This window comes from Malania oleifera, chromosome 1 (assembly GCF_029873635.1).
Source record: "Malania oleifera isolate guangnan ecotype guangnan chromosome 1, ASM2987363v1, whole genome shotgun sequence".
NCBI lineage: Eukaryota > Viridiplantae > Streptophyta > Magnoliopsida > Santalales > Ximeniaceae > Malania > Malania oleifera.
Window position 1 is genome coordinate 467,412 of NC_080417.1, and position 23,284 is coordinate 490,695.

A 23,284-nucleotide genomic window follows, 5' to 3' on the forward strand; every position below is an offset into this window, starting at 1 on the left:
ATTATATTTATTATTATCTTAGTTTTATTTCAGTTTTTACATTTTATTTTTTTAAATTGTCTTATTATTGTTAATTTATTCATATGTCAAACTTAAGTAAAGTTGAATTTATTCCCCTTGATATAAAAGGCAACAAATATTTATCATGAATTCTTAATGTTGTTATTCATCTAAATGCAATGAACTTGGGAAAACACTATTTTAGATTAAAATATCGCATCTCTACAGGATCACGCAAAAAGTATGATCTTCCTCCATCTTCATTTAGATTAAAAATTAAAACTGAATACCTCACTAAAAGTATGGATATACTTCATCGACATAAGTCTGATACGTTTGTCAGGTTCAAGATGTGGAATGCTGAAGTGAAAAACCAGACAGGAAGGAGAATCAAATATCTAAGGCTGGACAATGAGATCGAGTACGCTGATCCTCAGTTTATGGAGTTTTATGAGCAACAAGGCATTAAGAGACACTTTACAATTCGCTGCACATGTCACGACGTGATTTTTCCTTCAATTTTTTTTTTAAAACAATAGTAATCATCATATCAAAACCCTGATACCATATATCATCAAGACCCACCCCAAGTAGGATATTGGGTAATCAGTCCATCATATAAAAACATACCTAACAACAGAAGTCCATATTTACATATCATTCGGAATACAAATAACCAAAGTACTAAACATCCATAAACATCTCCAAAAATTCATAACATAACCCTGAGAATTACACAAACACATTCCCCAACACAAAATGCTTACCCTATCTATCAAGGTACTAGCTCCCCTTTATCTCAGAGCTTTATCTCCTAGCCTGTTACGATTCCCTAAAATATTTAAATATTTAGACGAGAGAACTCTCAGTAAGACAGAATAAATTATTCACAATGTGTGGCAGTATGAGTTCAATTACATTATAACACATTCCATTTTAAAAAATATAACAGTTAGGAGAAAATATATATATATATATATATATATATATGTGTGTGTGTGTGTGTGTGTGTGTATTCATAATTATATATAGATGTAAAACATATTTTCAAAACTCTCTTATCATTTTCATATTCATATACATACTTTCTCATTTCTCAAAATCATATTCACATTTTCTTTCATACACTATTCTTTCTTATATTCATATTTCAATAGTTTTCATAAGCTTTTCTTTCTCATTCTCATTTTCACATTCTAGTCCATGGGTATCCTCATATAAATATCTCAACGTGTCTGTAACCCATGGTTGTTCATTATCGCGTTTGTAATGAGTAATCATAATCTAGCACATGAGTATTCGCCAATATCAAATCCATAACATGTCTATAACTCATGGCTACCCTGAGGATATTCTCCATGTCATGCTTCCCCCCATGGTCAGGGTTGTGCGGCCCGAAGGCTCGATCTAAACAGCAGTTAGCCTACCCGATTAGATAAAAACAATGTAACCACGTGTCTGTAGTACAATTGACCTGCCTACTCCTCGTTTGGACGCCAGGTGGCAAAACTACCCTTCTCACTAGCCCAATCGACTGTCACACCACACTTTCCACAAGACCATGTGGTTACACTAACACCTCACTAGCAACAGTACCAAGCTTTCTCTATCAACAACAGCCCATCAGGGTACTCATTTCCACATTTCCGAATTCACATTTCGTTATTCTCAGTTTAGTATTCACAATTCAGTAATCACATTTCAATATTCACAATTCGGTACTCACATTCAGCATTCACATTCATTCCATCACATCAGTGGTACTCTCATCATTTTTTTTTTAAACATTCCATTCTTATAATAAATATCTCATTTCTCGTATTTCAACATTTCTTAGTAAAAACATATCAATACCACATTTCAATATTTCCCAGTAAATTGCACATCTATATATATATACACATTTCTTTGTTTTCCATAAAAACATTTTGTATATCACTTTTTCATCATTTCCATAAAACAATCTCATTTTATCACAATTATGTGCATAAAACATAATTAAAATTCCATAACTTCATTTCTGTATATAACAGTTTAGTATATATATATATATATATATATATATATATATATATATATATATATATATTTCATAATCTCATTTTCCTCAACTCAAATCATATATCCCAATTTCAATTACATTCCTAGTATAAACCTATTATATCATATTTCTCATGCCACACAGTTTTTGTCTAATATTTATAACATATTAATCACAGGTAAAATACCACATTTCATTTTTCACATACTCTAAATCAACAATTTCTTTTTCCCAAAAATAGATGCTATAATTTATTCCTCTTACCTAGCTTTCTAAGAGGCCTGTAAACAACTCAATCCTGTGCCTGCGGCATTCAAAACTCAAAACTCTGGCATTCACATTTTTCCCAAATCAATTAACTCATTTCCCAAAATATTTCTCATTTAACACTTCCTAGGCCCTATATACTCCAAATAAATACTTAAACCCTAAAATACCTTACTTAACCTAACTTTGGGATATTGCCCAAGGACTCTAAATCAACAATCTGCTCCAACTAAGTTGTAGAGAATCACCCCACGAACCCCATGGTAACTTCTGATCATTGATTTGGGCGAGAATTAGGCCAAAAATGAAGAGAGAAGGGAGAGAAATTGAACTTAGAGAGAGAAGAAAGAAATGATTTTCCACGCTAAAATCCGATTTTAGCATATTTATAGATCGTTGGCCACGTGACTTCATCGATGAGACATGTGAACTCGTCAACGAACCACAAAAGGGCATTCATCGACGAAGATAATGGGTTCATCAACGAACCCTTAATAACCTGAAATTATCCACTCTCAGTATATCTTCATCGACAAGACACATGTCCTTCGTCAATGAGGCCTAGAGGGACATCCATCTACGAACCCCTGCTGATTCCCCTTTTTTCCTTTTCCTTGATTGATTCTCTTTCTTTTCTTTTATTAAATTTTTTGGGTCTCTACATTATCCCTTCCTTATAAAATTTCATCCTCAAAATTGTTATTTATCACCTTTTCATCCTTAAAGAAACATCCCAATTTTTTTAATTACCCTCACTTATGGCAGAAGAATATCGTGGTTACAGAAAAAAGGTTCTAAGAGATTACAATCATGAATAGCAAAAGAAAAATCCCCCAAAACCATTTATAACCAAAACAAAAACATTATTTATCCTATACTATACAAGTCAAAATATATACCTTGTTATTCGCTTTCTTTTTCCCAGTTCAACCCTAGGTCACCTGTTCACTGAACAAGTGTGGGTATCTTTGGCGCATTTGTTCCTCTAATTCCCACGAAACTTCCTCTACTGCATGATTGTGCCATAACACTTTTACCAATGGAATCTTCTTTGTACGCAGCTCTTGTTCCTTCCAGTCTAAAATCTGCACTGCCACCTCTTCATAAGATAAGGCATCATCATGCTCCAGTGTCTCATTACTGATCACATGGGAGGGATCTGGGATGTATTTTCTTGACATGGAAACGTAAAATACGTTGTGGATTATAGACAAAACCAGTGCTAACGTCAACTTGTAGGCAACTAGACCCACTATTTCAAAAACCTTCAATGGTCCAATATACCTAGGGCTTTGTTTACCCTTCCTCCCAAATCTCATAACTCCTTTCATTGGTGCCACTTTCAAAAATACATGATCTCCTGCGTAAAACTCCAACTCTCGCTGGCGAGTATCTTCATAACTCTTCTACCAACTCTGTGCTGTTCTAATATTATATCTGATGAGTCTAACTTTATTATGAGTATGTTGTATCAATTATGGCCTCAAAATCTATTTTTCTCCAATCTCATTTTAGTACAACGAAGATCGACACCTCCTGCCATATAACGTATCATATAGTATCATCCTAATGCTGGTCTTATAGCTGTTATTATACGCAAATGTGACCAGCGGCAACTACCCTTGAAGTCCAACACATAAGCTCGCAGTATATCCTCCAATATTTGTATCATTCTCCCTATCTGCCCATCTGTCTAAGGATAAAATGTTGTGTTGAACATCAACTAAGAACCTATGGCCTTCTACAAGCTCCTCCAAAACTAAGATGTAAACCGTGGGTCTCAGTCTGATACTTTGGACACTGGCACACCATGTAGTCTAACTATCTCTTGAATATACAAATCCGCTAGTCTACTAATGGAGTAGTTAATCTTAATAGGCAGGAAATGGGCAGTCTTCATAAGTCGATCTACGACTACCCAAATGGCGTCCTGTCCATGTAGTGTCAGCGGTAATCTTGTGACAAAATCCATCACTATATGTTCCCACTTCCACTCATGGATGTGAAATGGTTGCAATGATCTTGCCAGGCTCTAATGCTTAGCTTTCACCTTCTGGCATGTCAAACACTGTACTACAAACTCAGCGATCTCTCTTTTCATATTGCTCCACCAAAAAGACTCCCAAAGATCCCTATACATTTTAGTGCTACCAGGGTGTATAGTATACGGGAATCAGTGTGCTTCCTTTAGAATAACTATCTTAATCTCAGGGTTTGCAGGTACACATAGTCTGGTATGAAATCTCAAAGCTCCATCATCTGAGATATTGAAGTCTCTCTCTTGACCATTATGTACTTTATCCATAACTTCTACTAATTCTGCATCACTCCCCTGAGCAGCTTTAATCCTTTCCTACAGGGTCAGTTGTAATACCAGATTAGCAATAAATGTCTGATGATCACCCTCTACGAGTTCCACCCCAATTATTTCCAAATCCATCTGAATCGGATGTTGAGTCATCCCTGCTAACACTGCTGCTCCCACTAATTTCCGGCTCAAAGCATCAGCCACCACATAAGCTTTTCCCGAGTGGTAGCTGATGGTGTAGTCATAATCTTTTATCAGCTCCAGCCATCTCCTCTGCCTCATGTTTAATTCTTTCTGTATAAAGAAATATTTTAAACTTTTATGGTTAATGAAAATCTCACACCTGCCCCCATACAGATAGTGTCTCCAAATTTTCAGTACATAAACCACCATTGCTAACTTTAGATCATGGGTAGGATAATTCTTCTCATATTCTTTCAACTATTAGGAGGCATATGCTACCACTCTCTCCTGCTACATCAGCACACATCCGAGCCCTTTATGTGACACATCACTATAAATTATGAAACCCTTTTCTCCTAAAGGAATCGTCAACATCGGTGTAGTGATGAGCTGCTGCTTTAACTCCCGAAAGCTCCGTTCATATTCATTGGTTCACTCGAATTTCACTCCTTTTCTATTCAATCTTGTAAAAGGACCTAACAATTTAGAAAACCCCTCAACAAATTTACGGCAGTACCCAGGCAAACCCAAGAAGTTTAAAATTTCCTACACATTTTTTGGTCGTACCCAGTCCACCACTACCTCGATTTTACTCGGATCTACCGAAATACCACCCATGGATATCACATGTCCAATGAAGGTAACTTGCCTCAGCTAGAACTCGCACTTCTTGAGTTTTGCATACAAATTTCTTTCTTTCAATACCCGAAGCACTATCCTCAGATATTTCTCATGCTCCTCTGGGCTCTTTGAATACACCAGTATGTCATCAATAAATACCACCACAAACTGGTCCAAATACTAGTGGAAGACCATGTTCATCGGATCCATAAACACTGTAGGAGCATTTATTAACCCAAACGGCATAACCAAAAATTCATAATGGTCATACTGAGTCCTGAATGCTGTCTTTGGAACGTCTTATGCCCTGACCTTCACCTGATGGCACCCAGACCGTAGATCTATTTTTGAGAAAATATGTGTCCCTTGTAACTGATCAAACAAATCATCGATGTGGGGAAGCGGGCACTTATTTTTTATGGTCACTTTATTAATTTCTCTATAGTCGATACACCTTCTCGTCGACCTATCTTTCTTCTTTATAAACAATATCGGCGCTCCCTAGGGCGACACGCTGGACCGAATAAACCCTTTGTCTTACAGTTCCTACAGTTATTCTTTCAACTTTTTCAATTCCATTAGTGCGATTCTATATGACTCTTTTGTAATCGGCGCTCTCCCCAAAACTAGTTCAATAGCAAACTCTACCTCATAATCAGGAGGTAGTCCCGGAAAATCCTCGGGGAATACATCAAGAAAATCCTTCACTATCAGGATATCATCTAACCTCAACTCCCCTTCTGATACTTCCTTCACGCAGGCCAAAAATCCCTAGCAACCCTCCAACAACAACCTCCTCGCCTGAATGGCAGATAACATCTATGGTGGGGTGCGCACACATGACCCCACAAATTTGTACTCCTGTCCTCGTAGAGGTCTGAACACTACCTCTATTTGATGGTAGTTGATACTAGCATAGTGGGCAGCTAATCAGTCCATCCCTAGTATCACTTTGAACCCAAACATATCTAAGACCACCAAGTTAGCTGATAAAGACCTTCCCTGAATACAGACTGGATAATTCCTGAGTACCTTCTTACCTAACATTACAATCCTAGATGACATAGAAATGGACAAACTAATATCTAGCGACTGAGTTTTTGACCCACAATATTTAACAAACTCTCGAGCAATAAAGGAGTGAGTTGCCCTTGAACCAAACAAAGTAGTAGCTGTAAAAGAAATAATTGAAATAGTACCTGTCACGACATCTCCTATCACCTCAGCATCTTATAGTGTCAGTGCATAAACTCGTGCTAGAGTGGTATTCCTCTGCTGACCATCTCAAGGTGCCTAGTGACCTCCTCGATATGGTCTAGGAGCAGGCGCAATAATTGACGGTGCTCGGCAGTCTCTCGCCTTATGGGCAAGCTGATAGCATTGGTAACAAACCATCTCTTTGAATTGGCACTCTCCTGGGTGTCTCCTAAAGCATTTAGGAAAGAAAGGAGGCATCGGTCTGCCCTATACTGCTCAATCTCTCATCCCCTGTCTCTGACCTCCTCTGCTATACTGTCTTCTCCAAGGCCCTTGGCTGGACCGTGCCTGAAAATCTAGAGGCGCGAATCTTTTTCCCTAACTCTACGCCGCAGCACCCCTCTATAGGCCACTCTCAATCACTGTGGCTCTATCAACTATCTTTGAGAAAGTCTGGGCCTAAAAACCTACAACCTGCTCATATAATCCCTGGTTCAGGCCCTCTTCGCCTTCTTCTGCTCGTCTAGCACTAAGTACGGGGCAAACTGGGGTAGCTCAATATATCTGGCTGCATACTATTGTACCATCATATGCCCCTGAGTCAAATAAAAAAACTCTATTGCCTTTGCCTTTCTAATGGTAGCAAGGAAGTAACGCTCGAAAAATAACTCTCTGAAGTGGCTCCAGGTCACCGTTACAGGCTCAGGTCTTTACTCCTTTAACAGTCTTGCTGATTTCCATTAGCGTTTTGCCTCTCCAGTTAACTTGAACGAAGCAAAGGACACTTTCTGTTCCTTTATACAAGGAAGTACTGTCAATACATCCTCAATATCCTAGATCCAATTCTTAGCCACTACTAGATCAACCCCTCCAGAAAATGACGGAGGCTTCATACGCATGAAATGCTCAAACATGCAGCTTCTCTCTCATGAACCTCTAGCCAGCTTTGCCATCACCTGCTAGGTGACGCTACATAATACTGCATCAGGGTCTCCACCACCTATACTGGAAGGCCCCGCATCATCACCTCCAGTATGTGCAATGCTACCTCTAGGCTCCATCCTAAAAATGATACAAAACAGTCTCAGAATTCTATCCTCATAATACTGTTAATACACTTTAAAAAACTAGGATCCATAAAATATCTTGCTATAACCATTTAACATCCTCGATCCCAATTTAAGATTCAGTCCTACCACATAGAAACAAGAACCGACAATAGTTTACTATGATTTTCCTAAAATCGTCACCCCAAGAAAATCAAAGAAATAACCACGAAACTCCTACCTCCAAGTCGTAAGAAAGAACCTAAAATTTCAATCTTATCCTCCACAATGACTGACTCATATCCCAGTCTACCCATTTTTATTCTCATTAAAATCCATCCTTATACTCTGGTATTGTATTCCGCTGTTTTACAAAATTCTGCAAAACCTAGCAACCTAGGCTCTAATTCCAAAACTGTCACGAACCAATTTTTCCATCATTTTTTTTGAACAATAGTAATCATCATATCAAAACCCTGATACCATATATCATCAAGACCCAACCCGAAGTGGATATGAGGTAATCAGTCCATCATATAAAAACATACCTAACAGTGGAAGTCGATATTTACATACCATTCGGAATACAAATAACTAGAGTACTAAACATCCATAAACATCTGCAAAAATCCATAACATAACCTAGAGAATTACACAAACACATTCCTCAACACAAAATGCTTACCCTGTCTATCAGGGTACTAGCTCCCCTCTATCTCGAAGCTTTATCTCCTAACTTGTTACGATTCCCTAAAATATTTAAATATTTGGGTGAGACAACTCTCAGTAAGACGGAATAAATTATTCACAGTATGTGGCAGTATGAGTTCAATTATATTAAAACACATTCTATTTTAATAAATATAACAGCTGGGAGAAAATATATATATAAATGTGTACTCATAATCATATATAGATGTAAAACATATTTTCAAAGCTCTCTTATCATTTTCATATTCATATACGTACTTTCTCATTTCTCAAAATCATATTCACATTTTCTTTCATACACTATTCTTTCTCATATTCATATTCCAATAGCTTTCATAAGCTTTTCTTTCTCATTCTCATTTTCACATTCTAGCCCATAGGTATCCTCATATAAATATCTCAATGTGTCTGTAACCCATGACTGTTCATTATCACGTTTGTAATGAGTAATCATAATCCAGCACATGAGTATCTTCTAGTATCAAATTCACAACGTGTCTGTAACTTATGGCTACCCTGAGGATATTCTCCACGCCATGCTTCCCCCTATAGTCAGCGTTGTGCGGCCTGAAGGCTGGATATAAACCGCGATTGGCCTACTCGATTAGATAAAAACAATGTTACCACGTGTCTGTAGTACGATTGACTTGCCTACTCCTAGACCGAACACCAGGTGGCAAAACTACGTTTCTTACTGGCCCAATCGACTGCCACACCACACTCTCCACGAGACTATGTGGTTGCACTAACCCCTCACTAGCAACGGTGTCGTACTCTTTATCAACAGCACCCCATCAGGGTACTCATTTCCATATTTCCAAATTCACATTTTGTTATTCTCAGGTTAGTATTCACAATTCAGTAATCACATTTCAGTATTTACAATTAGGTATTCACATTCAGTATTCACAATTCAATATTCACATTCATTTCATCACATTAGTGGTATTCTCATCATTTTTTGTACACATTCCATTCTCATAATAAATATCTCATTTCTCGTATTTCAATATTTCTCAATAAAAACATATCAATACTACATTTCATTATTTCTCAGTAAATTGCACGCACACACACACACACACACACACACACACACACACACACACACACATATATATATATATATATCACATTTTTTTGTTTTTCCATACCTCTTTTCATCATTTCCATATAACAATCTTGTTTTATCACAATTATGTATATAAAGCATAATTAAATTTCCACAACTTCATTTCTGTATAAAACAGTTCAGTATATATATATATATATATATATATATATATATATATATATATATATATATATCATAATCTCATTTTCCTCAACTCAAATCATATATCCCAATTTCAATTACATTCCCAATATAAACCCGTTATATCATATTTCTCATGCCACACATTTTTTGTCTAATATTTATAACATATTAATCACAGGTAAAATACCACATTTCATTTTTCTCATACTTTAATAGAGCATATCCTTTCCCAAAAATAGCTGCTCTAATTTATTCTCCTTACCTAGCTTTCTAAGAGGCCTGTTAACAACTCAATCCTGCGCCTGCGGCGTTCAAATCTCATAACCCTGGCATTCACATTTTCCCTAAATCAATAAACTCATTTCCCAAAATATTTCTCATTTAACACTTCCTAGGCCCTATATACTCCAAATAAATACTTAAACCCTAAAATACCTTACTAACCCTGATTTTGGGATGGTGCCCAAGGACTCCAAATCAATAATATATTTCGGCTAAGTTGTAGAGAATCTCCTCCACGAACTCCATGATAACTTCTGATCCTTGATTCGGGCGAGAATCGGGATGAAAATGAAGAGAGAATGGAGAGAAATCGAATTTAGAGAGAAAGAGAGAGAGAGAGAAGAAAGAAACGATTTTCCACGCTGAAATCCGATTCTAGCATATTTATAGATTGTTGGTCACGTGGCTTCGTCGACGAGACACGTTGACTCGCCGACGAACCATAGAAGGGCGTTCATCGATGAAGATAATGAGTTCGTCGACGAACCCTTAATAGCTTGAAATTCTTCGCTCTCGATATCTCTTTATAAATGAGACACATGTCCTTCGTCGACAAGGCCTAGAGGGACATTCGTCGATGAAAACCATTGGTTCGTCAACGAACCCTTACTAATTCCCTTTTTTTCCTTTTCCTTCATTCATTCTCTTTCTTTTCTTTTATTAAAATTTTCAGGTCTCTATAGGACACCTTAGCAAAACGATGTGATTGAAAGGATGAACCAAACTCTGGCTGAAAAAGTTCGATGTCTCAGGTTTAATGTGGGGCTACCAAAGAACTTCTGGATTGAGGTAGTTAGTATAACTTGTTTTCTAATAAACTGATCACCAAGGGCATCATTAGAGGGCAAAGTGACAGATGATGTAATAACCCGAAAAAAAAATTAAAAAAAAAAATTAATTAAAATTATTAATTAAGTAAGTGGTTAAACACTATTAAATTAAGGTATTAAACAAACAAATAAAAAAATAGCATGAAAATAAAATAAAATAATTAATTAAAGAATAATTAGTAATTAATTAATTAATATTAAATTGAATTAATTAGGTAAATTATATGATGAGTATATATATATATATATAAATAAGGTATATATATTGTTGAAGTAATAAGTATATATATATAATATAAAATAATGTAAAGATAGAATTAAATGAATTGGATTTCAATTTGAAATCCAATTCAATTACGAACCTTACCTGTTCACGCCTCAGGATATTAGACACTCAGATTTTCTTCTTCTCTGTCTCCTGCTCGTCCATCCACTCATCCGTCTCCGCCTCTCTTTCTTCCCTCATTTCTCGACGAATACTCAACCGATCGGAAAACGAAAAGTGTCGTTGGGTTCCTAGCTCCACCACCGATATTTCTACTGGAGTAGATTTTTCATAAGAACGACTTAGGCACTGCTCTTGGGTAAAAGTAATTTTTCCCCAATTTCTCAATTTCTAGTTAAATTTGTTGTTGAATCAATGATCAAGCACCACCACAGGGTCCTAATCGTCGTTGTCGTCATTTTGACGTAGATAATTTTTCAATTGGGATTTTCTAGGCCCTACTCCAAAGCAAGAGTGGGATTTGGGAAATTTAGCAATTTGGCTAAATTTAAGGGTATATTTATTTATTTAGGAATTATAGCCCTAAGAAATATTTAAATAATATTTTATTCAAGAATAATTTATTAGAGTTAGGAATTTTTTATTCAGGGTCAGGGTGAGCACTGCAGGTATTTTTCGGGATCCCTGTTGGCGTAGTTCAAGAAATCAGGTAAGGAGAAAAATATATATTAAATCAAAATTTTTATGAATTTAATAGAAAAATAAATTGTGTTATATGTATGTGTATATGTTTCAATATGGGTAAAATGCTAATTGTTTAAATTATATTTTTTTTCCCGAGTTTAGGGCTATTTATTAGATATCTATATGCGAAAATGAACTAATGAAAGTGAGAAATATTTTCAGGATAATTAAGTAAGAAATGAAAGGTATTTTTAATATATAAACATTAAATGTTGGTTGGCTTATTTTACAAGTAGTGTATGAATTTTATTGCTAAATTGTGCGGCATGAGAATCTATGTAAATATATGTTAAATGTATGAGATGCAGACTAAGTAAGTAAAACAATGAGAATAAAATATGATATGGACAATGTTGCCTGTGTATGTTAAATGCAACCATGTAAATGTACGACAGCTGAAAGACAATCATGTTAACAGATCTAGCACACTTTTGTGTAGACTAACTAATGACAGCTAAAAGGAGCTATGTTAGCAGATCTAACATGTTTCTACGTAGACTAACTGATGATGGCTAAAGACCAACTGTAGTACAAAGTAATGAAATGAAATGTTATGCAATGAAATGACGATGAAAAGGCAATGAAATGAAATGACAAAGGTAAATGATGTAAATGGGAAAGAGTCACTTAAAGTGAAACGAATGCAAAGTTAAGTTATGAACAGGAATGAATGTGCATGAATGTATAATGATAGAAAAGAATGATGTATTATGATATTAGAAGTATGTATGTACGTAGAACATGTTACGATTGGGCGAGGCATACCTTTGGCCTGAGGGCTTACTGAGTAAGGCGAGTGCACTAGTTGTTTCAGATGTGGCAGTAGCTGCATAACGCACTAGGGCAGAGGGAACCTACTTGTATGGGCGGGTAGAATTCCCTATCCTTAGGGCCTTTACTGGTAAATTATTGTTGAATGCGTGAGTACGAGATCAGTTTAACACTCGAGGGCTTACTGAGTAAGGTGAGTGCCCTGGTATGCTTAAGTCGTGACCTTCGGGTTGCTAAATGTATCAGAGCAAAGGGGTGCTACTTGTATGGGCGGGTAATCACACCTATCCTCAGGTAATCTCGTGGGTTAAATATTTGCATGTGATTGTTTAGGTTCAGAAAATGATTTCAATGTTACATGATGATTTGCAAACGAAATAAAATGATATCTACCTATCTCATGTTGGCCACACACTGAGTTTAATATATTGTTTCTTCCCTTACTGAGATGTGTCTTACCCGAATATGAATTCATTTTTTTCAAGATTTCTCAGGATCGAGTTTTGAGAGCTCGAGATTTTATAACATTTTTGGAAGATATAAGAAAAAGGGTATATTTTTATGTTAATTCTGATATGTATATTTTATGTTTTATGTCTTTATGTTTTAGATCAGTTATGAAAGGATAGTTGTGAAACTTACTGGTATTAGTGGATAATGTTTTGGAGACATGTATATATTTGAATACTGGTGAATGATTAATTTTTTATGACTGGTAGTTAGAATTAGTAAACTCTGGTATTATGTTATGTGGAGACTATGGTTATGTTTTCCGCTGCGTATATTATGGATTATGGATTATTAGGGATTTTATCAGGTATAACGTGCCGGACCAGGGTAAAAGGGTCGGGGCTTTACGGATGAGGTATGGACGAGAAATGCAGTAAACTACTATGAATTGAAGGTATTAAAGTGTCCAGCCTATGTTCGCGTGACTAGTGAAGAGAGGTATGAGTTTGACCCAAAGTATTAACATTGCATCGTTTTGGGATATCAAAAGGGTGTAAAGGGGTATAAGTTGTGTGATCCAGTGGCAAACAAGGTGGTGATTAGCAGAGACATAGTCTTTGATGAGAAGGTTATGGCGAGACATACTCGAGATTGTGATGATCAGAAATAGGAGCCATAAAATTGGGGTAGAGATGAACATGTTGTGAGATTGAGTTGGAAGCTTAGTGCAACAGCAATGATCATGGTCCTTTAGTTGTAGGGAGTTCTAGCTCGCGAAACCAGCAAGCCGACAATCTTCCTATACGGAGATCCAGACGCACTATCAGATGACCACCAAGGTATGGATTTGAAGAGTTGGTGTCTTATGCTTTTCTTACCAGTTGCAACGATCCAACTACAATTTAAAAGGTAATGCACAGTTAGAAGAAAGGTAGATGGATGGGTGTAATGATTGAGGAGATGAAATCAATACATAAGAATCAAACTTGGGATTTGGTGGAGCTTCTAGATGGGAAGAGACCAATAGAATGCAAATGGGTATATAGGAAGAAGGAAGCAATTTCAGAAAAGGAAAGAGAAAAATCCATGGCATGATTAGTGGAAAAAAAGGGTACTCACAAAGGAAGTGAATCTACTATGATGAGATCTTTTCACCTGCGATCTGACACACTTTTATCAGGACTGTGTTGGGGTTGGTAGCCCATTGTGATCTTCATTTGGAACAAATGGAAGTGAAGATGGTGTTTCTCCACAATGACTTGGAAGAACAAATTTATATGGTACAAACTGGAGGGATTCAATGAACCAAGGAAAGAAAACTTAGTTTGCAAGTTGAAGAGGTCTCTTTATGGGTTGAAACAGTTTCCAAGGCAATGGTATAAAAGATTTGATTCCAATATGATGAAGATTGGTTGCAAAAGGTGTGAGTATGACTGTTGTGTGTATGTGAAAAAGTTTGATGATGGTTCTTTTATTTTTCTTGTTATTATATGTCGATGACATGTTGATAGCCGCAAAAGATATAACTGAAGTAAATTAGTTACAGGAACAGTTGCATAAAGAGTTTGACATGAAAAATCTTGATTCAGTCAAGAAGATACTTGGGATGGAGATTTGCCGAGACAAAACTACAGGGAGGTTATGGTTATCTCAGGGCGATTATGTACAAGATGTAATAACCTCAAAAATGATTATACAAGATTAGTGGGGTGATTCCCAAAAAATAATAATAATAACCCCAAATTTGGGGTCGTTGTAGGCATAACCCCAAATTTGGGATAAGGGGGTTATTAAGGCACTTATTATTATTTAATTAGTGTTAATTTAGAAATGTTAGAATGTTGAGCATCTGAGGTTGAAGTAGGATTTTCGAAATTTAGGATCCGGATGAGTGCCGCGGGTATAATTTCGGGACCCGCAGACATAATTAAGAAAATTAAGTGAAGATGTTAAATATTAGTTTAAATGTTAATATAGGGTATATGGAGCCTAGGGAAGGTTAGTTGGGTATTATTTTGGGAAAATGAGTTAATTAATCTTAGGAAAATGCAAATTATAGGATTTGAGTTTCGGGCGCCAAGGGCGTAGGATCTGGATTTTAACGAAATTCTTAATAAGCTAGGTAAGGGGAATAAATTATAACAATATTTTTAAAATTACTATTTGAATTACTATGTGAAAGTGAGCATATGGTATTTTGTCTGAAAATTATTATGATATAAATATTAGATAAATTGTGTGGCATTTGAGTAATATTAAATTGTGATATTTTGGAGTGTGAAATTAGTATATTATGAATATTAAATGAAAGTTGTGTGGTATATGGTGTATATTGAAAGATGTGAAATATAACAATGAGTACTTTCTGAGAAAATATTGAAATGAGAATTATTGTTGTGATTAGTGGAAAATACGAAATATGATATTTATATGTGAGTAAAAATGATTTGCAAGAAAATTGAGATTTTGCAAATTATTTATGGGTATTTTGGGAAATATTGAAATGCGTGAAACATGATATGAGATGATGAAATGTGCACAGAAAATAATAAGAACATTTATATTGAGATGAATTGAGTTATACTGATATGAGATTAATGATGTATATTGATATGGAAATATTGAAACGTGAAAATGAGAACGTGAATTATGAATCGTATATATTGAAATATAATTGATGAAATGTCAATACCGCATAATGATTGCGGGTATGTGGTAGTAAACCCTGATGGATGGTTGTGGAAACCCTAATGATGAGTTGTGATATTGAGCACAATACTGTTACTAGGGGTGTAGTGCAACCACACGGACTTTTGGAGCGTGTGGCGTGACAAACGACTGTGTTATTTTGCAGAATTGTTGTGTCCCATGAGTCCAGATCAAGGCTATAGGCCAGCTAGTCGTACTATAGACGCGATATGTGATATGATATTTTGATCTAACCAGGTCGGCCAACTATGGTTAGATCCAGCTTTCAGGCCGCACAACCTTGACCATAGGGGGAAGTATGACGTGGAAGGAAAGATCCTCAGGGTAGTCATGAATTACATACGTGATGTTGGTACTAGGTACCAAGGGTACTCATGAGTTGGATAGTAAAATGGAAACGGAAAGTGAAAGAATGATAAAATGGGCTAAAATGATAAATGAAAGAAATAATGGAAATCGAGAAATAGAGAATAGTAAAATTGAGAAATGGAATCGTGTGAGTTAATAATATAAATAATTGAGGCGAAGTAAAACTCTTCGCCTGAAGGTTTATTGAGTAAGGTGAGTGCCTTGATAGGTATCAGATGTGGTCATACCTGACTGCATAATGTGTTAGGGCAGAGGGAACCTACTTGTATGGGCAGGTAATCTTCCCTATTCTCAAGAACTTCGCAGGTAAATATGTGTTGGAATGATTAAATTTGAGAAATGATTTTAAAGCTTATAAAAGTTTGTATTGTATATCTATATGATTATGAGAATATATTTATCAGTGTATTTTTCTCAGATGAAATGTTGATTTGAAAAATAAAGTGTATTATAATTGAACTCATATGACCACACACTATAAATAATTTTTTCATTCTTACTGAGATGTGTCTCACCCAAAATTATCTAAATTTTTCAGGGAATAGGGATAGGCTAGGTGATAAAACTCCGGGACCATAAGGAGCTGGGACCTTGACACACAGGGTGAGTTTTTGGACTAAGGGAGGTGTAATTCCCCTAGAGTTGAGTTGTTTTGAGTCTATGATGGTGATGTATATATATATATATATATATATATATATATATATATATATGTTGATACTCTGGGTATTGTATTCTAACTGTTATGTATATACCGTCATCACTGTTAGGTTGTATAAATGAAATAACTTTTTACCCGGTACCCAATGCGAGTCGGGTCATATGAATGATAATAGGGTTGTTGACGTGGCCGATTTATGAATGTTATTGAGGACGAGTGAATATTTATTTATTATTGATTGTAAAAAAAATTTGTATGAAAATCGGGCGTCACAGTTTGGTATCAAAGCCTAGGTTGCTAGGTTTTGCAAACTTTAGTAAATAACGAAATACAATACTAGAGTATAGGAGTAGATTTTGAGGGGAGTAGGTGATGGGTAGATTGAAATGTGAGTTAGTAATTGTTAGAGAATGAGGTGAGAATTTAAGGTTCTATCTTGCGACCTAGAGACAAGAGTATCGGGGTTGTTTCTGTGTTTTTCCTGGGGTGACGATTTCAAGAAAATTATGGATACTATCGATGGGTCTTGTTTCTAAGTAGTAGGGTTGAATCCTAAATGGGGATTAAGGATGTGGAGATAAATGGTCGTATAAGAGTAATTTATAAATTATAGCAGTGTATTGGTTGTGTGATAGTAATTGTATGTTGAGATTAGTTGCTTCCTTTGCAGGATGGATCTGGGGAACAGTAACACGAGTGCGGGAGGTGATGGAGTAGGACCTTCCAGTATGGGTGGTGGAGACCCTGACGCAGTATTGCGTGGCATCACTCAGCAGGTGATGGCTGAGATAGCCAGGAGTTTGGGGGAGCGGAGATGCACGATTGAGCGGTTCACGAGTATGCGACCCCCATATTTTGCTGCAGGAGCAGACTGGTAGCAGATAACTGGGTTTAGAACATAGAGGACATACTAGTAGTTTTCTCATGTACAGACGAGCAGAGGGTGTTATTCACCACATTTAAATTAACCGGGGAAGCAAAGCGCTAGTGGAGGTTAGTGAGATTACTAAAGGAGCAGAGATCAGACCCTATAGCGATGACATGGAGTCTCTTTAGGGAGATTTTCTTCGAGCGGTACTTTCCCGCTATAGTCAGGAGTGCAAAGGCATCAAAGTTTTTGTATCTGACACAGGGGCCTTTAATGGTGTAGCAGTATGCAGCAAGATTTATTGAGTTGTTCCAATTCACCCTGTATATGGTGCCAGATGAGGAGAGAAAGGTAAAGAAGTTTGAGGAGGGCCTGAGGCAAAACCTATATGAGTAGGTGGTAGGTTTCCAAGTTCAAACCTTCTCAGAGATAGTTGACAGGGCTGCAGTGATTGAGAGCGGCCTACAGAGAGGTGCAGCAGCACAGAGCTAGAGGAAGAGGCTCGCGCCTTCTGATTTTCAGGCAAGGTCCAGTCGAGGGTCATGGAGAAGATATGATAGCAAAGGGGGATGATGACAGCGAGGAGGAGATCGAGCAGTACAGGGCAGATAGATGCCCCCTCTTTGTCCCAGATGTTTGAGGAGGCACCCAGGAGAGTGCCGAGCAAGGGAGATTGTCTGCTATTAGTGCCACTAGCCTGGGCATATTACGATAAACTATCAGGAACCGCCAGCAATAGCGGCTGCTCCTCGACCATATAGAGGAGGCTATCAGACACCTCGAGGTGGATAGTAGAGAAATACTGCTCCGGCGAGAGTTTATGCACTGACGCCGGGAGATTCTGAGGCAGCGGGAGATGTGGTGACAGGTACTGTTTCAATACTGTCATTAAAAGCTACTGTCTTGTTTGATTCAAGGGTGACTCATTCTTTTATCGCCTAGGAATATGTTAAGTTGTGTGGGTTTGAACCTTAACAGTTAGATATTAGTCTATCTATTGCTACACCAACTAGGGCTATAGGCATATGTAGAAAGGTACTCAGAGACTGTCCAGTGGGTATTCAAGGGAGGTCCTTGTCAGCTAATCTGGTGGTTTTAGATATGCATAGATTTGAGGTAATCTTGGGAATGGACTGGCTAACTGCCCACTATGCCAATATTGATTGTCATTAAAGAGAGGTAGTGTTCAGACCTCCAAAGGGATAGGAGTACAGATTCTTGGGATCACGTGTGCGCACCCCACCTCAGTTACTATCTGCTATTCAGGCACGTAGATTGCTATTAGAAGGCTGTCAGGGATATTTGACCTATGTGAAGGTAGTATCAGAAGGGGAGCTGAGGGTGGAGGATATCCTAGTGGTAAGAGATTTTCCTAATGTATTTCCTGAGAATTTACCAGGACTACCTCCTGATCGTGAGGTAGAATTTGTTATTGATCTGGTTTTAGGGACAGCGTCAATTTCGAAGGCGTCGTATAGAATGGCACTGGAAGAGCTGAAATAATTGAAGGAGCAGTTGCAGGAACTGTTAGATAAAGGGTTTATTCGGCCCAAAGTGTCGCCATGGGGAGCACGAGTTTTATTTTTAAGGAAAAAGGATGGGTCGATGAGGTTGTGCATCGACTGCAGGGAAATAAACAAAGTAACAATCAAGAATAAATACCCGCTCCCGTGTATCGATGATTTGTTTAACCAGTTACAGGGGACACAAATCTTTTTGAAGATAAACTTACGCTCTGGGTACCATCAGGTAAAAGTCAGGGAGGAAGATGTTTCGAAAACGACATTTAGAACACGGTACGACCATTATGAATTTCTGGTTATGCCGTTCGGTTTGATGAATGCTCCTACAGTGTTTATAGATTTGATGAACAAGGTCTTTCACTAGTATTTTAATCAGTTTGTAGTAGTATTTATTGATTATATAGTGGTGTATTCGAAGAACCCATTAGAGCATGGGGAACATCTGAGGATAGTGCTTCAGGTGCTAAGAGAAAAGAAGTTGTATGCGAAGCTTAAGAAGTGTGAGTTCTGGCTAGAATGTGTTACCTTCCTTGGACACATTATATCAAGGGGGTGGTATTTATGTTGATCTGAGTAAGATTAAAACGGTAGTAGACTAGGTATGATCAAAGAACGTGTACGAGATCAGAAGTTTTATAGGATTGGCTGGGTACTATCGTAAGTTTGTTGAGGGTTTCTCTAGACTGTCAGACCATTAACCAGATTGACCAGGAAGGGAATAAAGTTTAAGTGGTCTGATGAATGTGAATAAAGCTTCCAGGAATTGAAACAGCGACTCATCACTACACCTGTGTTGACGATTCCTTCAGGAGAAAAGGGGTTCGTAATTTACAGTGATGCATCTCATAAAGGGCTTAGTTGCATATTGATGTAGCGAAGGAGAGTGATAGCCTATGTCTCATGACAGTTGAAAGAATATAAGAAGAACTATCCTACCCACGATCTAAAATTAGCAGTGGTGGTTTACGCGCTAGGGATTTGGAGGCATTATCTATATGGGGGTAGATGTGAGATATTTACTAACCATAAGAGCTTAAAATATTTCTTCACGCAGAAGAAATTAAACATGAGGCAAAAAAGATGGCTGAAGCTAATAAAGAATTACGACTGCACTATCAGCTACCACCAAGGAAAGGCAAATGTGGTCGCTGATGCTTTGAGCCGGAAATCAGTGGATTCATCTGTGTCTGTAGTGGAGATTCAGCATCCGATTCAAATGGATCTAGAGAGGCTTGGTGTGGAGCTGGTGGAAGGCAATCATCATACGGTTATTGCTAACTTGGTTTTGCAGCCAACTCTACAGGAAAGAATTAAAGTAGTTCAGAGGAATGATGCGGAACTAGTAGAGCTTATGGGGAAGGTACATGATGGTCAGGAAACAAAGTTCAGCATCTAAGATGATAGAGCCTTGAGGTTCCGTACTAGGTTATGCGTTCCTGTCAACCTCGATATTAAGAAGGTTATTCTGGAAGAAGCACATCGGTCCCCATATACTGTACATCCAAGTAGCACTAAAATGTACAGGGATCTTCTAGAGTCCTTTTGGTAGAGCAAAGAAGGAGATAGCCCAACATATGGATCAGTGTTTGATGTGCTAGCAAGTGAAAGCTGGACATTAGAGACTAGAGGGGTCATTGTAGCCACTCCACATTCCTGAGTGGAAGTAGGAGCATATAGTGATGGATTTTGTCACAGGATTACCACCGGCGTTGCATGGAAAGGACGCTATCTGGATAGTGGTGGATCGATTGACAAAAACTGCCCACTTTTTGCCGATCAGGGTTAGCTACTCCATGGACAGATTGACTAAGTTATATATCAAGGAGATAGTTAGGCTTCACGGCGTCCCAGTATCCATAGTTTCAGACAGAGACCCATGGTTTACATCTCATTTTTGGAAGAGTCTGCAAGGGGCCATGGGTTCTCAATTGTCGTTCAATACAGCGTTTCATCCTCAGACAAATGGGTAGACAGAAAGGACGATACAAATTCTGGATGATATGCTGTGAGCATGTGTGCTGGACTTTGGAGGTCGTTGGATGCAATATTTGCTACTGGTCGAGTTTGCGTATAACAATACTTACCAGGCCAGCATTGGGATGGCATTGTGTAAGGCGTTGTATGGCAGAAGGTGTCGATCCCCATTATACTGGGATGAGATTGGGGAGAGATAAATATTGGGGTCAGAGTTCATACAGTAGACTCAGGATAAAGTCAAACTCATCAGGGATAGGATTAGAACAGCACAAAGCCGGTAGAAGAGTTATGTAGATACTCGCTGGTGAGGATTGGAGTTTGATGCAGGAGATCACGTATTCTTGAAGGTGGCACCGATGAAGGGAGTTATGAGGTTTGGGAGGAATGGTAAGCTGAGCCCTAGGTATATTAGTCCATTCGAGATTCTTGAAAGAGTGGGTCCAGTTGCTTATCGATTAACATTACCACCGGTTCTGTCTAGGATCCATGACGTATTTCACGTTTCTATGCTAAGAAAATACATCTCAGACCCCTCCCATGTAATCAGCTATGAAGCATTGGAGTTGGGTGATACTTTAGCTTATGAGGAAGTGCTAGTGCAAATTCTTGACTGGAAGGAACAGGAGCTACGCACGAAGAAGATTCTACTGGTAAAAGTTTTATAAAGCAACCATGTCATTGAGGAGGCTTTTTGGGAATTAGAGGATCAGATGCGTCAAAAATACCCACACTTATTCAGTGGAGTTTAGTATTGAGCCAGTCAGAATAAAGTGAATAATATTGTGTATTTTTATTTGTATAGTGTAATGTAAGATAGATAGAGTTTCTAGTTTTGAAACGGGAATGGCTTTGGGAGAATTTTGAATAGTTATAATCTCCCAAAACCCTCGTTGTAACCACGGTATTCCTCCGCCATAAGTGAAAGTAATTAATAAAATTGGAATTGTTTTCTTTAAGGATGGGAAACAAACGAATAGCAAATTTCAAGGACGAAATTTTTGTAAGGAGGGGAGAATGTAATAACCCCAAAAAATGATTATAAAAGATTAGTGGGGTGATTCTCAAAAAAATAATAACAATAATAATAATTATTATTATTTTTATTATTAAACAATCATTCCTTCATTCCTAAAGCTTCAACAAGCTTCAGGATTTGTATGGAAAGCAGAGAGCTACGCAGGAGCAGCCCCCACCCCCCAGTCTCACTCCTTGTTCTCTCTTCCTCTCTCCTCATTTTCCTGGTGGATGCTCACCCGATCGGAAATAAGGGAATACCACTAGACTCCATTTTTCGCTACCGTCATTTCTACCGAAGCAGATTAGTGGTAGGAGCGGCATAAGCGTATCTCCTAGGGTAAGCCAAATTTTTGCTTTTATCTCAATTTCTTGTAAATTATAAGTCCAATTGATGATCGGACACCACCACGAGAATCTAGGGATAATTCTCTACAAGTCTAGCAGAGTGAAATTCTCGTGGGATCATCGTAGGCATAACCTCAAATTTGGGATAAGGGTGTTATTAAGGGACTTATTATTATTTAATTAGTATTAATTTAGAAATGTTAGAATGTTGAGCATTTGAGGTTGAAGTTGGATTTTTGAAATTTAGGGCCCTAGTGAGCGCCGTGGGTGTAATTTTGGGACCCGCAAGCATAATTCAGAAAATTAAGTGAAGATGTTAAATATTAGTTTAAATGTTAATTTGGGGTATATGGAGCCTAGGGAAGGTTAGTTAGGTATTATTTTGGGAAAATGAGTTGAATAATCTTGGAAAAATGTAAATTGTAGGATTTGAGTTTGGGGCGCCAAGGGCATAGGATTTGGGTTTTAATGAGACTCTTAGTAAATCAGGTAAGGGGAATAAATTATAACAGTATTTTAGAATTACTGTTTTAATTAATATGAGAAAATGAGCATATGGTATTTTGTCTGGAAATTATTATGATATAAATATTAGATAAATTGTGTGGCATTTGAGTAATATTAAATTGTGATATTTTGGAGTGTGAAATTAATATATTATGAATGTTAAATGAAAATTATGTGGTGTATGACATATATTGAAAGATGTGAAATATAACATTGTTCGATGTCATTCTGGGGATGAATTAGTTGTTTTCTAGTTATGACGCGATCGACTGTCGCAGGAAGGTAGTAGTTTTCAGACCTCTTGGGGAGTAGGAGTATGAATTCGTGGGATCGTGTGTGCGTTCAACGCCACAGGTTTTATCGGCATTGCAAG

The 23,284-nt window shown here is 37.4% G+C and overlaps 1 long non-coding RNA gene across 1 annotated transcript in view; it reads right to left on the reverse strand.

Moving 5' to 3' along the window:
• Positions 1 to 548: 548 nt before the first annotated feature.
• Positions 549 to 23,284, reverse strand: part of LOC131143977 (uncharacterized) — a 50,816-nt gene continuing 28,080 nt past the window's right edge. The window contains exon 3 of the long non-coding RNA XR_009133681.1: positions 549 to 832. This is a non-coding gene — a long non-coding RNA (uncharacterized LOC131143977). The remainder of the gene's footprint in view (positions 833 to 23,284) is intronic.